Raw genomic sequence first — 12,531 nt, 5'->3', positions numbered from 1 at the left:
ATGAAATATTTCAAATTTAATTAAAAAATGTAGAAAAGTAGACAGTATAAAAAAGAAATTATTAGGTAGAAAGTTCCAATAATATTGAATTTTGAAATATAACATAAAACTAAAATATATTTATCGCATAAACTTATTATATCTTCCTTTAAATAGAAATATTTTGACAGGCGTATAGTTTTTTTTTTTTTATTCTGAATTTCTACAGTTGAAATCATTGAAAACCGAAGACTTATTTTTATTTAGTTTGCTACTTCCGGCTAGATCAATATGATGCACAGTTATAATAATTATATAATTATTTGAGTAATTATTCAACTTATTACAGCGTAGAAATAGTAAGCATCATATTTTTAGCGTTGAATGTATGTGTAAGTGATAAGATTGAAGCTTTTACTCTAACCATTTTATATGCTATTGAATGGGAGTTAGGGAATCATTCTTGTGAATTCACATTGTCACGTGACGAGACTTACAAGCCCTACTGCTAATTTCTGAACTTGTTACTTATATATGCCAGCCAATCGGGGTTATGTATCGGGGATTGGTTGGTTTTATATGCGTTTCTTTTCTTTGAATTTGAACTGCAGTGATTATTGGTAATTTTAATATTATCCTATTTTCAAATGAACATTTATATATCATGTACAACTATTACCTTATTCATAATTAAAAAGATTTAAAAAAAAATAAAAAATTACAAGATTTAAATATGCACTACTTTTAAATAAACATAACTATTATTATTTATTCAATTGTTATGCATTTGCAATAATCCATGAATACCAGTCTTTGTTTAGTCCATGATTTGGTCTATTTAAGAACATAAAATTGGCAATGCATTTCTAAAAAAAATAATGATAACTTTGAAACTAAAATAAGAAAAATGTCAATCAAATTGAAAAGATGGCGTATTTTTATTTGGTATGTTTTAATGAATTCGTAAATGTTGAGATGATTCACAAAAGTGTTAAATCATTGACTTTAAAAAAGGCATAAATTGGGACATTATGAATAAGTAAAAAAACTTTAAACAAATATAGAAACATATAACATTCAACATCAACTTAAATAAGGAATAAGGGGTTTGGGAGGTTGAAGAATTCATGATTTTGCAAAACTGAAGGTTTCAGATTCAAGAATCATTTATGAGCAGTCTATAAACTTGTTCTTTTTATGTCATATTGTAAATAGTAAATATGGGTGCATATAGAACCTTTTTTCCATTTTGTCACCAAAGTGAGGGATACGTCGTCTGTGCAAAATAATGAAAATAGCTCAAGTTGAAGATTTAGCATATTGGAATATTTTTATTAGTAGTACTGCCCTGATAATATTCTCACTCTCTCTTTAACTGGATCGGTCTGCGCCTCCTTTTTCAGTAAAACCACGTTTTGATGAAAGTATATTAGATATATCTTTTACTATATAATTATGAAAGAAAAAATCACTCACAATGACATCGTATACTTAATAATGTTTCTTTTTAATCAGCTTTCTTATATTATTGTAATGATTTTGTTTTAATTCTTTTATGAAGATGAAAATAGTGGTACACCGAAAACTGATATCAGACTTTATTACTGAAAAAAAGAGATACATTCGATGCCTTATTGTATTCCTACGTAAAATCCAAGTCATGTGTGAGTATTGCACTACCTAAATCTGACCCACTAAATACTTGACGTTACTTCTCCTAACCCTGTCCACTGGAATGGTAGTGAACAATTATTTCTAAAGCTCGAAGGTTTGATGGTAGTGTCATTCCTTCATGTGTTCTGAGCTAGCTTTCAGTAACTGAGAGTTCTTTAAGTAGAAATCTTGTTGTTCTTTATAAGGTGTTAATTGGAAAGGATTGGATGTATTATTGACTTAATATCATGATGTTTTTGTTCGTTGTTTCAGTTCATTTGTGACCTTAGATTGAAGGGTGGTGAGTTTGAACAGATAAAGAACTTTAGGTGATCTCTGAAAGAATTTCTATTTTGTATTTCTTTGTAACGATTATATGGTTCACTTGTTACGTATAATCATATCCATTACTATTTTGAGACATTTCATGTGTTTTGATACTATTTTGGGATTTGATACATCGCATCTACCCAAAAGAACTTGAGATAAAGGATACTACAGACACTGTGAAGTCAGCCTCATATCTTGACCTACACTTAGAAATCGATGGTAAAGAAAAACTATTGACCAAACTTTACGACAAACGTGATGACTTTTCATTCAGAATTGTCAACTTTCCTTTCATCTGTGGCAACATCCCTTCGGCACCTGCGTATGGAGTGTTCATATCACAACTCATACGTTATGCAAGAGTTTGCCGAAACTACGCAGACTTTTTATATCGCGCTAGAACTCTAACAAAGAGGCTTTTTGAACAGGGTTATGTTACTACAAGATTGAAGTCATCACTACAGAAGTTTTATGGTCGCCGTTGCTCTTTTCCTTTTGTTACTTTGTATGTATTATTTTAGTTACTTTATGTTTTTTGTTGTGTATGTCTGTTTTCCATGACTGGTCTTTGTCGCTGGATTACATTCTTTTGATTACCGCTATAACCTTGGTTCCCTTGATTACTCTCTCATAAGAAGCTCTTAAAAAGCTTTAAGACCACTGTCATATGAGAAGCATACAGTTGGCGTGGTTTGTATTATGTGGAAAACAATAAAGCTGTGCTATCCTCTTTTGGTGTCTCTACCAAGGACGATGATTGTGATTTACCGTCTATGTACTGGATTTCTAAACTCCACAAGAATCCATACAAACAACGTTTCACGGTTTCAGTGGTGCACCTGGTCCATGCTCCCAGTTTTTAGTGGAGTCCGAATTGCTTATTTGCTTTTTCTACTTTGTATGTATGATTTTAGTTACTTTATGATCTTTGTTGTGTATGTCTGTTTTCCATGTCTGGTCTTTGTCGCTGGATTACTTTCTTTTGATTACCGCTATAACCTTAGTTCCCTTGATTACTCTTTCATAGCTGGATCTGCAAAATGTACCACAAAACCTCTTTCAAAACTTTTAACTTCTATATTCACAACTGTCAAAGAGGGTCTGCAGTCCTACCACAACACTTGTTACTTCTGTAGTGGTATTAATTCAATGTAGATATTGAAAAAATTGAAAGATCTACTGGAGACAATCAGTTCAAGACTATTACTGAATACAATAGCATTAAAACCTATGATTTTTCAACACTGTATACTTCTATTCCCCATACTCAGTTAAAATCCCGACTTAAAAACATTATACATCCTTGTTTTTTTTCAAAAAAGATGGTACACCTAGATACAAATATATAGTTCTTGGTAGAGATTCCTCACACTTTGTAAGAAATAATTCCAAATCATATTCCAAATATATAGAAGAGGATGTTTACATAATGCTTGAATTTTTAATCGACCACATATTTGTCCAGTGTGGTGGACATGTTTTGCAACAAACGGTCGGCATTCCAACGGGAACAAAGTGTGCTCCTTTACTTGCTGGCCTATTCCTTTACTCTCATGCGGCTGACTTTATAGCTGATCTGATCAGAAGGAAAGAATATCGTTTGGTTACAACCTTCAATCTCAGTTTCCGCTATATAGATGACGTATTATCTTTAAACAATCCTAATTTCGGGGATTTGATACATCGCATCTACACCAAATAACTTGAAATAAAAGATACTACAGACATTGTGAAGTCAGCCTCATCTCTTGACCTACAATTAGAAATCGATGGTAAAGGAAAACTATTGACCAAACTTTACGACAAACGTGATGACTTTTCATTCAGAATTGTCAACTTTCCTTTCATCTGTGGCAACATCCCTTCAGCACCTGCATATGGAGTGTTCATATCACAACTCATACGTTATGCAAGAGTTTGCCGAAACTACGCAGACTTTTTATATCGCGCTAGAACTCTAACAAAGAGGCTTTTTGAACAGGGTTATGTTACTACAAGATTGAAGTCATCACTACAGAAGTTTTATGGTCGCCATCATAAACTCGTGGATCGTTATGGTGTATCCATCTGCACCATTAAACTGATTTATTCAATGGGTCATAGTTTTCCTTCCCTCGTTTGTCTACCCCGGACTTGACTTTCATGAGCAACTCGGCGGGTGTTTCTAGAAAAACAGAGTACGCTTACCCTACCGGTGAACATGTTCCATGCTCCCAGTTTTAGTAGAGTCAGAGTTGCTCATTTGCTTTTTTTTACTTTGTATGTATGATTTTAGTTACTTTATGTTCTTTGTTGTGTATGTCTGTTTTCCATGTCTGGTCTTTGGCCCTGGATTACATTCTTTTGATTACCGCTATAACCTTGATTCCCTTAATTACTCATTCACTAGCCCCCACGTACTCTTTAATTTTGTAAAAAAAAAACATGGATAACATTCGAATGTGTATTAGCTTTATAGCAATTCCATTCATTCCGGGAGAGTGAATGAACATCAAATTCGTATTTAAGTAAATTTTTTTTTTGTAAGAATCAGGCCAAATAGGAAAAATCAAAAACATGCATCTAAAAAACCCTCCAATCTGACGATAAAATTTCACTCAAGGATGTTTTTTTTTTTATTTAAGTAGACCATTATTTGATCGAAGCATAAATAGATTTGCTCATATTTTTTTCAATTAAATGAGGTTTTTGAACCTTGAAATGTTCACATTCATTGCATGAACCTATAATCAAATATAATAAAAGTGGAGTTTTGATAAACGGACGGTCCGTGGTAAAACAATCAAATGGAGTCTAAGAGATTTGTTTCTTATTTTTATATAATGGGATGGTATTTCATTTTCAAATTTTAACTTTTTGTTTTCATATTTCATCATGTTCAACGTAAGTTTATTCATTATACGATGACACGTCCTTTCATCTTGTGCTGGTATTTTATCGTTATGTTATGGTACTGGATCATATCCTGGGAAAAAATCATCTTGATTTGAAATATCACTTTTTCCTTCATTCCATCTAAAAAAGCATTATAATATTTGTCTTACATTACCAAAAAAGGTATCATTAAGCAACTATATTGTGACATTAATCAACGTAATAAGGCAAGTAAGGTAGAGGGCTCGTGATTGTTAATAAATAAACAACTGACAGAATGCTTTTTCAAAGCAAATATTTCAGTGTCTAAGATTTTCACAGCCTAAGATTTTTGTCTCATATTGAAGCACAAAAGGCATTTAACATCCATTTATGTTGTTCACATTTTATTGGTTTTTTTCGACACGTCAGAGTGTATGTCAGTTAGGTTAATCTCGACATGAAGACCTTTGTCTGTTGATGTGACATTAAATCATTTTAATTACAAAATAATGATACTAATGTAATAAGATTGAGCAAGATTTTATAATAACACCAAAACAATAAATTGAACCTTTAAGTTGCTACAACAAGTTTATTAATTATATTTCATTTACTGATTTTTTATTACATTATACCAACAAAATGTTTTATTTCTTCTTAAAATTTCTTAGTTAAAATATCATTGGATCACAATAAAAAACATTATATACTTGTTGTATCAATATAGTAAGATATATGATCATTTTTAGTTCAACTTTTTTAATAAAGGCTATTTTTACCATTTGAATTATTGGTAAAGTGTGAGTGAGAAAATGTGCAACTGAATACGTTACACTGGAAAACCGACCTTAAGATAGTTGGAATAACCAAATTTGCAAAATGTGTTAATTGCTGTGTGAACATGGTAAAAAATTGTTAAAAACGCTGCAGTGGCCATTTTTCAAAAATAAAGAGATTTAAGATATATGTCTTTGACACAAGGAGAGAAATCAAGTTTACATTCTGAATAAAACAACTTTTATAATTGCTTTAAATCAATTTTCATTATTTTGTTCTTTCAGTGTACTTCTTATAACATGGTACTGTATTCTATCAATATTTGTCATCACTGATGAGAAATTTTTCTTCTTGTATAACGGTGATGCGTTCAGAAACTTGTCTGATATATCGAACAATATAACAAAAGAAGTTGTTGAAGACAACGGTAAAATGAAGAAGTCGCCAGTTATACGAGAGCCATTACATTTTGATTGCAGAAACCGTGATTGTATATCCTACGAGCTGATAATACTTGTTAAATCATTTGTGTTAAATTATGGTAAAAGGATGGCCATAAGACATACCTGGGGGAATGATAAACGGTACCTAGTACGAACAATATTCATTCTAGGAGAATTGCCAACTGAGGATATTTTACTCGGCAAAGAATTAGATTTATTCAATGATATTCTATTGTTGGGCATAGAAGATAGGTATGACAATTTAGTGTACAAAACGGTTTATGCTATGAATTGGATTAGAGAAAATGAAATTAAATCACGTTTTTTTTCATTTTATTGATGATGACCGAATTCTAAATGTAGATAACTTGTTACTTGCTGCAGATAAATTGTTATCTTTTAGTGACATAAAGATCATTGGACACAAAATAACATGGTCAAAACCAAGAAGAAAACCCCTGAAAGGAAAGAATTTATAACTATTGGTGAATATCCATACTTTTATTATCCACCATATATAATTGGTGGAACAATGTTAACAAATTTTATTACTATTTTAACTATTGTTCAAGGTTTTCCATTGGTAAAACTAATTCCTGTAGAAGATTGCTATATTGGAATGGTTTCATATGCAATGTCAATAGACTTAGTTCACGAATCTGGGTTTTGTCCGACATATGTATCTTCTAGCTTTATGCATAAATACATTTCATCACCTGGATATGATCAAACATATAAAATGTTACATGCATGGGACAGAATGCACAAACTAGTACTGTAAAATCATCTAAATGTAATTTTCGTTTAAATTTGAATTCTTGATACTGTTTCGGTTACAACATCCCTATTTATTTTATCTATTTTAGACGTTTTGTCGTTTATTAAATCTTTATCAAGACTCAATGAGAACAAGTCTACAGTTTTCCCATTGAACAGGCTGACCTATACAAAGTGTGTGTGTGTGTGTTTTAATATGCATGGTAAGCGACATCCAATAGTTGTTGATGTCTTTCATCATACCTGAAAACATGAGTTTACTCTTTCATCAAATAATTTGTTTACGAAATGACCTTAAAATACATTTATATATCAAAAAAAAAAAAAATCAGTACCAAAAAATCAAAAACAGAATGACAATCAAGGATTCCAAGTACAGTAGCAAAGATTTGGAAACGGAAGAAATTAAATGATCAACATATACTATGAAGACATTAGAAAACGTACAATAAGAATGTTCATTTAATTTAAGAATAAGGAAGTGAAATGCGGTAAGCGTCAAATTATGCAGGTTTGTTGCCAATCAGACTTTATTTCGTTTAATCAAATTGTGATGACCACCATTAAAATTTGTAGTGGTGTCATTTACAAAACCAGATGATACTTTTGTCTTTATTAAATAAGGGTAACAACAAAATTACCGAACAATAATCTGATCCACAATCAAGTCAATTCCAAATTCAGTGTACAAGTCATTGTACAAACTATAAACATCCAGAAATTATACCGTTATGTTTAATAAAAGCTAAAAAAAGTCAATTAAATGTTTTAATAAACAAAACAAAGATAAATGTATAAATTTATTTTGAAAAAAAATAAAAACATTACAAAAATAAAGACACAATTTCCAAGTAACAACTTCTCTATGTCTCTAAAACAATCTATAAAAGCATATTAGGTCAATGCATTCTACTGTGCAATATGAGGGGTTTACTCAGAGTTCAAAATATAAGTATGAAACTTATTGGACATTCACTCTTAACATAATATTACAGCTTCATATCTTTAATCCTTGCTATTAAATTATATAAATATTCTATATATAACACCCGTTGTATCGTTGAATTATACTGGCTAGTAGGATTATCAAACTATTTCTCCAATTACAGTGGCATACCTTGTCTCAGCTGTCCATTGAATTTTAGCGTCAAAACATAACCTATTTGTTTAGTTCATAATTGTAACTATTCGTTGTATCTTGACGTACATGCTATTCAATTAATCATTCAATCAATTATAAAAAAAACCAAGAATAAAATGCATTTAAAAAAAAAAAGTAATCAAGGGAACCAAGATTCTAGCGAAAACCAAAGGCATGTTATCCAGGGACAAAAACCAGACATGGAAAACAGACACAAACAACAAGGAACATTAAATAACCAAAATAATACATACAAAATAATAAAAGTAATTGAGCAAATTCTGTCCTGAACATAAATGATACCATTGGTATAAATCGTACCTAATATAACCTAGGGTTTATAGTATTGCTGACAAATTGCCAACTGAAACGTCGCATAGCATCATTTACTTGATTTATTATTCAATTGTTTTTTTATGGATGAGCGGAAATGTGAATGAATATGATTTTAACGTTACTACTACAAAATACTAATTTTATCTACGTATTGTGCCTATGCGTTTTTATGTCAGAGTTCTAGGTACTCCAATTAAGAAATTTCACGACAATTTCAAACTACGATGCTACGTGGAAAGAGAAATGTATTATTTGCTATTTTAGGCATGTTTACTATAGGATTTTTTTTCTCTTTACACTTTAAACAAAATAACGACAATCGATGTAAATTAAAAAGTCAGGTAAATGCGTCCGCTGGTTCAGATATACTTTTAAATATGGAAGATTTGACTTATATTGTAAGGACAGCAAAAACAATGGACAAAAGACCTGTTATGTTAACTTTAGTCAATGATGGTTATTACCAACTAGCCTTTAATTGGTTATGTCATACAAAAACAATGGATATGCATTCACAAGTGAGTATTTTGCCTTGCTTTAATCATCGCTGTTTAGTGTTTTCATTTCTCTTTATATGTGCCCTTTCAAGAGCAACAACGATAAATGCAAAACCTAAAAGAGGTGTGAAAGATAAATGCTAATAGTGGAGTCCGAGTTGCTCATTTGCTTTTGTTACTTTGTATGTATGATTTTAGTTACTTTATGTTTTTTGTTGTGTATGTCTGTTTTCTATATCTGGTCTTTGTCCCTGGATTGCATTCTTATGATTACCGCTATAACCTTGGTTCCCTTGATTACTCTACCAAACGATTACAAAACATTGAAAGAGTAATCAAGGGAACCAAGATTATAGTGGTAATCAAAGAGTAATCAAGGGAACCAAGGTTATAGCGGTAATCATAAGAATGCAATCCAGGGACAAAGACCAGACATGGACAACATACACAACAAAGAACATACAGTAACTAAAATCATACATACAAAGTAACAAAAGCAAATGAGCAACTCGGACTCCACTAAAAACTTGGAGCATGGACCAGGTGCACCAGTAGGTAAGCGTCCTGTGTTTTTCTAAAAACACCGGTCGAGTTGCTCATAAAAGTCAAGTCCGGGGTAGACGAAAGAGGAAAGGAGAACTATGACACGTTGAACAAATCAGTTTTCATGGTGCTGATGAATACACCGTAACGAAAGATCAAATAAAGCTTTAAAATACGCGATAAGACTTTTTGAATTCATCAAGCACCAACATAATATAGGTATAAGAACAACAACGCGGGTGAGTCTGTTTTCCAGAAAGTATCATGACAATTCGATGGTCGTGGAACCTGTAAACAAATCAAGGAAAATACGCATGAACTATTTAATCGTTCACGAAACCGAAACATAATGGTCGAGAGAGAAACCTGTAAAAATCAACAAAAATAAGCATGAACTATTCACTCATTCACTAATATGACGGCCAATCATTAAATATACAATCAAGGAATAACAATATTGTTATTTAAACATTAATGTGTTAGGCGATATGAGTAAATTTTAGTAATCATCATCAGAAAAACCAGTAGTTTAAGAGATTAAGGACAACAACTCAAATTACAGAAGAGCTTTGAATGTTACATTAGATAAAAAAAACCTATTCAGATATTCAATTGCATCATACATAATATTGACATTCACCATTGACGCCTGCGAGGCAGGTGTTGACCAAGGTTATTACAAATAATTCTAATAGGCTGTCTGAAAATAATTATTTCTGATACCCACACCTTATTGAGAAGTATTTGACAAAATGATTATAAACGAAGGACTTCATGATAGTATTAATACATCTTCTTTATTGTTTGACCACTATTTTTCTCAACTATTCCCGTGGCAATATTACGGTGGCCATTGGAATAGCAATTTACCGGAACAAATCACGCCGTAATTGAAGCGGTAACTTAAGATTTAAGCGCGCTTTTAAAATCTGGTTGAAACAGCATTTTCATTAAAAAGATTATTAACCTAATCAGGATCAAAACGGAGCTATCCAGCTTTCCGGTTTTCGTTTTGATATATCTATTTGTTTTAGGATGGCAGAGGACACTTACCCTACCGAGGTAAATGGTCCATACTCCCAGTTTTTAGTGGAATCCGAGTTGCTTATTCACTTTATTTTGCTTTGTATAATTTTGGTTATTTTATATTCTTTGTAGTGTGTATCTGTTTTCCAAGTCTGGTCTTTGTCCATGGATTACATTCTTATGATTTCTGCTAGAATCTTGGTCCCTTGATTACTATTGTACAGACTTTCCTTAAGCTTTTGATTGTTCCTTTTGTTTATAACCTACAGGTTGCAATGTCTAGGACGCTGTTTTAGGAGTATTTAAGGCATAAAACAGAGATTTATGTTTATTAATGTTTACAGTTCTAGTTATGAGAAATGACTGCTTTCTCTCAAACTACAGCATGAACGTTTTTCTTAACAAAATTTGTTAGTTAAATATCATTAAACATTGTGAAAAAAAAATCGACGTTTGAAATACTTACATATGTGTAAGAAATTAAAGTACCATGCTCCCATGACAATATGTATCTCCCAATTTTTTTATCTCTATTGTTGATTTAAAACTTATTTTAGAAAGTAAATGAACAGATTTCGCTTAATTAAAACACGTGTCTGTTTTATAAGGAAACATTTTTATTTCATACATGTTTTTGTTGTAGGTTTTAGTGATTACTACTGATCCTAAAGTAAAATGCAGCTTAGAAACGTATCAACAGTAATAAGAATAGTTGTCATCCGGAAGAGTCCTATAAAAGGGGACCAGGAACACGGACATGCCGGTTACATAAAGCTGCCACTCTGGCGAACACAAATATTGACTGAGTTGTTAGACAATGGCATACCTACACTTCTTTTCGAATTTGATTCATTGTGGATTAAAAACCCTTTACCTTTATTTCGTTTATATGAAAACAAAGCAGACATGATGTGTGTAAAAAACTATAAAAACCCTGGTACGGTTAATGGAGGATTTTTTTATTTATTTCCTACGCCTAAAACAAGGACAGTATTTCATATATTGCTGGACATGTTGAATGCTTTATATACAAGATACAGCACGCTAAGTTTAGATTGCGAATTACCAACAAATGATAATGACCAAGAAATGCTGTCAAGACTTGTACGAAGAAAATATGCTGACATCAATGCTATTATTTTACCGTACTCAGATTTTGCTGACGGTGTCTGGTATGAAATGGAAGATATAAAGAGAACTTTAGTAAAACCGTATATTATCCATAATGACTATATTGTAGGAAACAAAGCAAAGATATTACGATTTAAAGGGCGGGGGCAGTGGTTTTTAAACGACTTAGCCAATGAGGTATGCAATTTCACAAAAATAAAAAATATTTACACTGTTTACTTATGAATTTATTAATAATTTTCTTGCACGTGGTCCGTGCTCCCAGTTTTTAGTGGAGTTCGAGTTGTTCATTTGTTGTTACTTTGTATGTATGATATTAGTTACTTTATGTTCTCTGTTGTGTATGTCTTTGTTCCTGGATTACATTCTTTTGATTACCGCTATAACCTTGGTTCCCTGAAAAATCAAGGTTTTAATGTTATTATATTCAGATAATAGTCTTGAAGTGATTGTCTCCAAAAGATCTTTCGAATTTTTCAGGATCCACATTGAATAAATGCCACTACGGGAGTAACAAGTGTCATGGTTGGACTGCAGACCCTCTTTGACAGTTGTGAGCATAGAAGTTAAACGTTTTGTAAGAGGTTCGGTGGTACATTTTGCAGATCCAGCTATGAAACGTTGTTTGTATGGATTCTTGTGGAGTTGAGGAATCCAGTAAATAGACGGAAATCACAATAATCGTCCTTGGTATAGAGTCAAAAATGAGGACAGAGTTATGGTTGTCCACAATCTCTTCTTTGGAGAGTGTGATAGCAGTATAAGCCTTATCACTGCTTTTATTTTCTACGTCTACCTCTTCTACCTCTGATAATAGACATTGGATGTAAAACGTTTTGTACATGAACAATGTTGTTTTGGGCTTTGTCTACTGGTACGACAACATACCTGTCTTGTATGTAAGACAATGTTTTTGCCTACATCGGGTCTTTGAAAACTGATATAGCCTTGGCACTCATTGACCTACTTAAAACTTTCATTCGTTTCAAAGACTAATCAAGGGAACCAAGGTTATAGCGGTAATCAAAAGAATGCAACCCAG

At 32.0% G+C, this 12,531-nt stretch overlaps 1 long non-coding RNA gene across 1 annotated transcript; it reads left to right on the top strand.

The window, feature by feature from the left end:
- The first annotated feature begins 865 nt into the window (after nucleotides 1-865).
- On the top strand, nucleotides 866-6,853 carry LOC148610842 (uncharacterized). Its single transcript, XR_015923966.1, has 3 exons — nucleotides 866-924; nucleotides 1,541-1,643; nucleotides 5,880-6,853. It is a non-coding gene; the product is annotated as an uncharacterized LOC148610842 (long non-coding RNA).
- The last annotated feature ends 5,678 nt before the right edge of the window (nucleotides 6,854-12,531 follow it).

The sequence above is a fragment of the Perna viridis genome, chromosome 7 (genome assembly GCF_037379345.1).
Source record: "Perna viridis isolate PV_CMFRI_1.1 ecotype Kerala chromosome 7, ASM3737934v1, whole genome shotgun sequence".
In the NCBI taxonomy this organism is placed as follows: Eukaryota; Metazoa; Mollusca; class Bivalvia; order Mytilida; family Mytilidae; genus Perna; species Perna viridis.
Note: the sequence above shows the minus strand (reverse complement) of the source record. Positions and strands in the feature narration are given on the sequence as shown.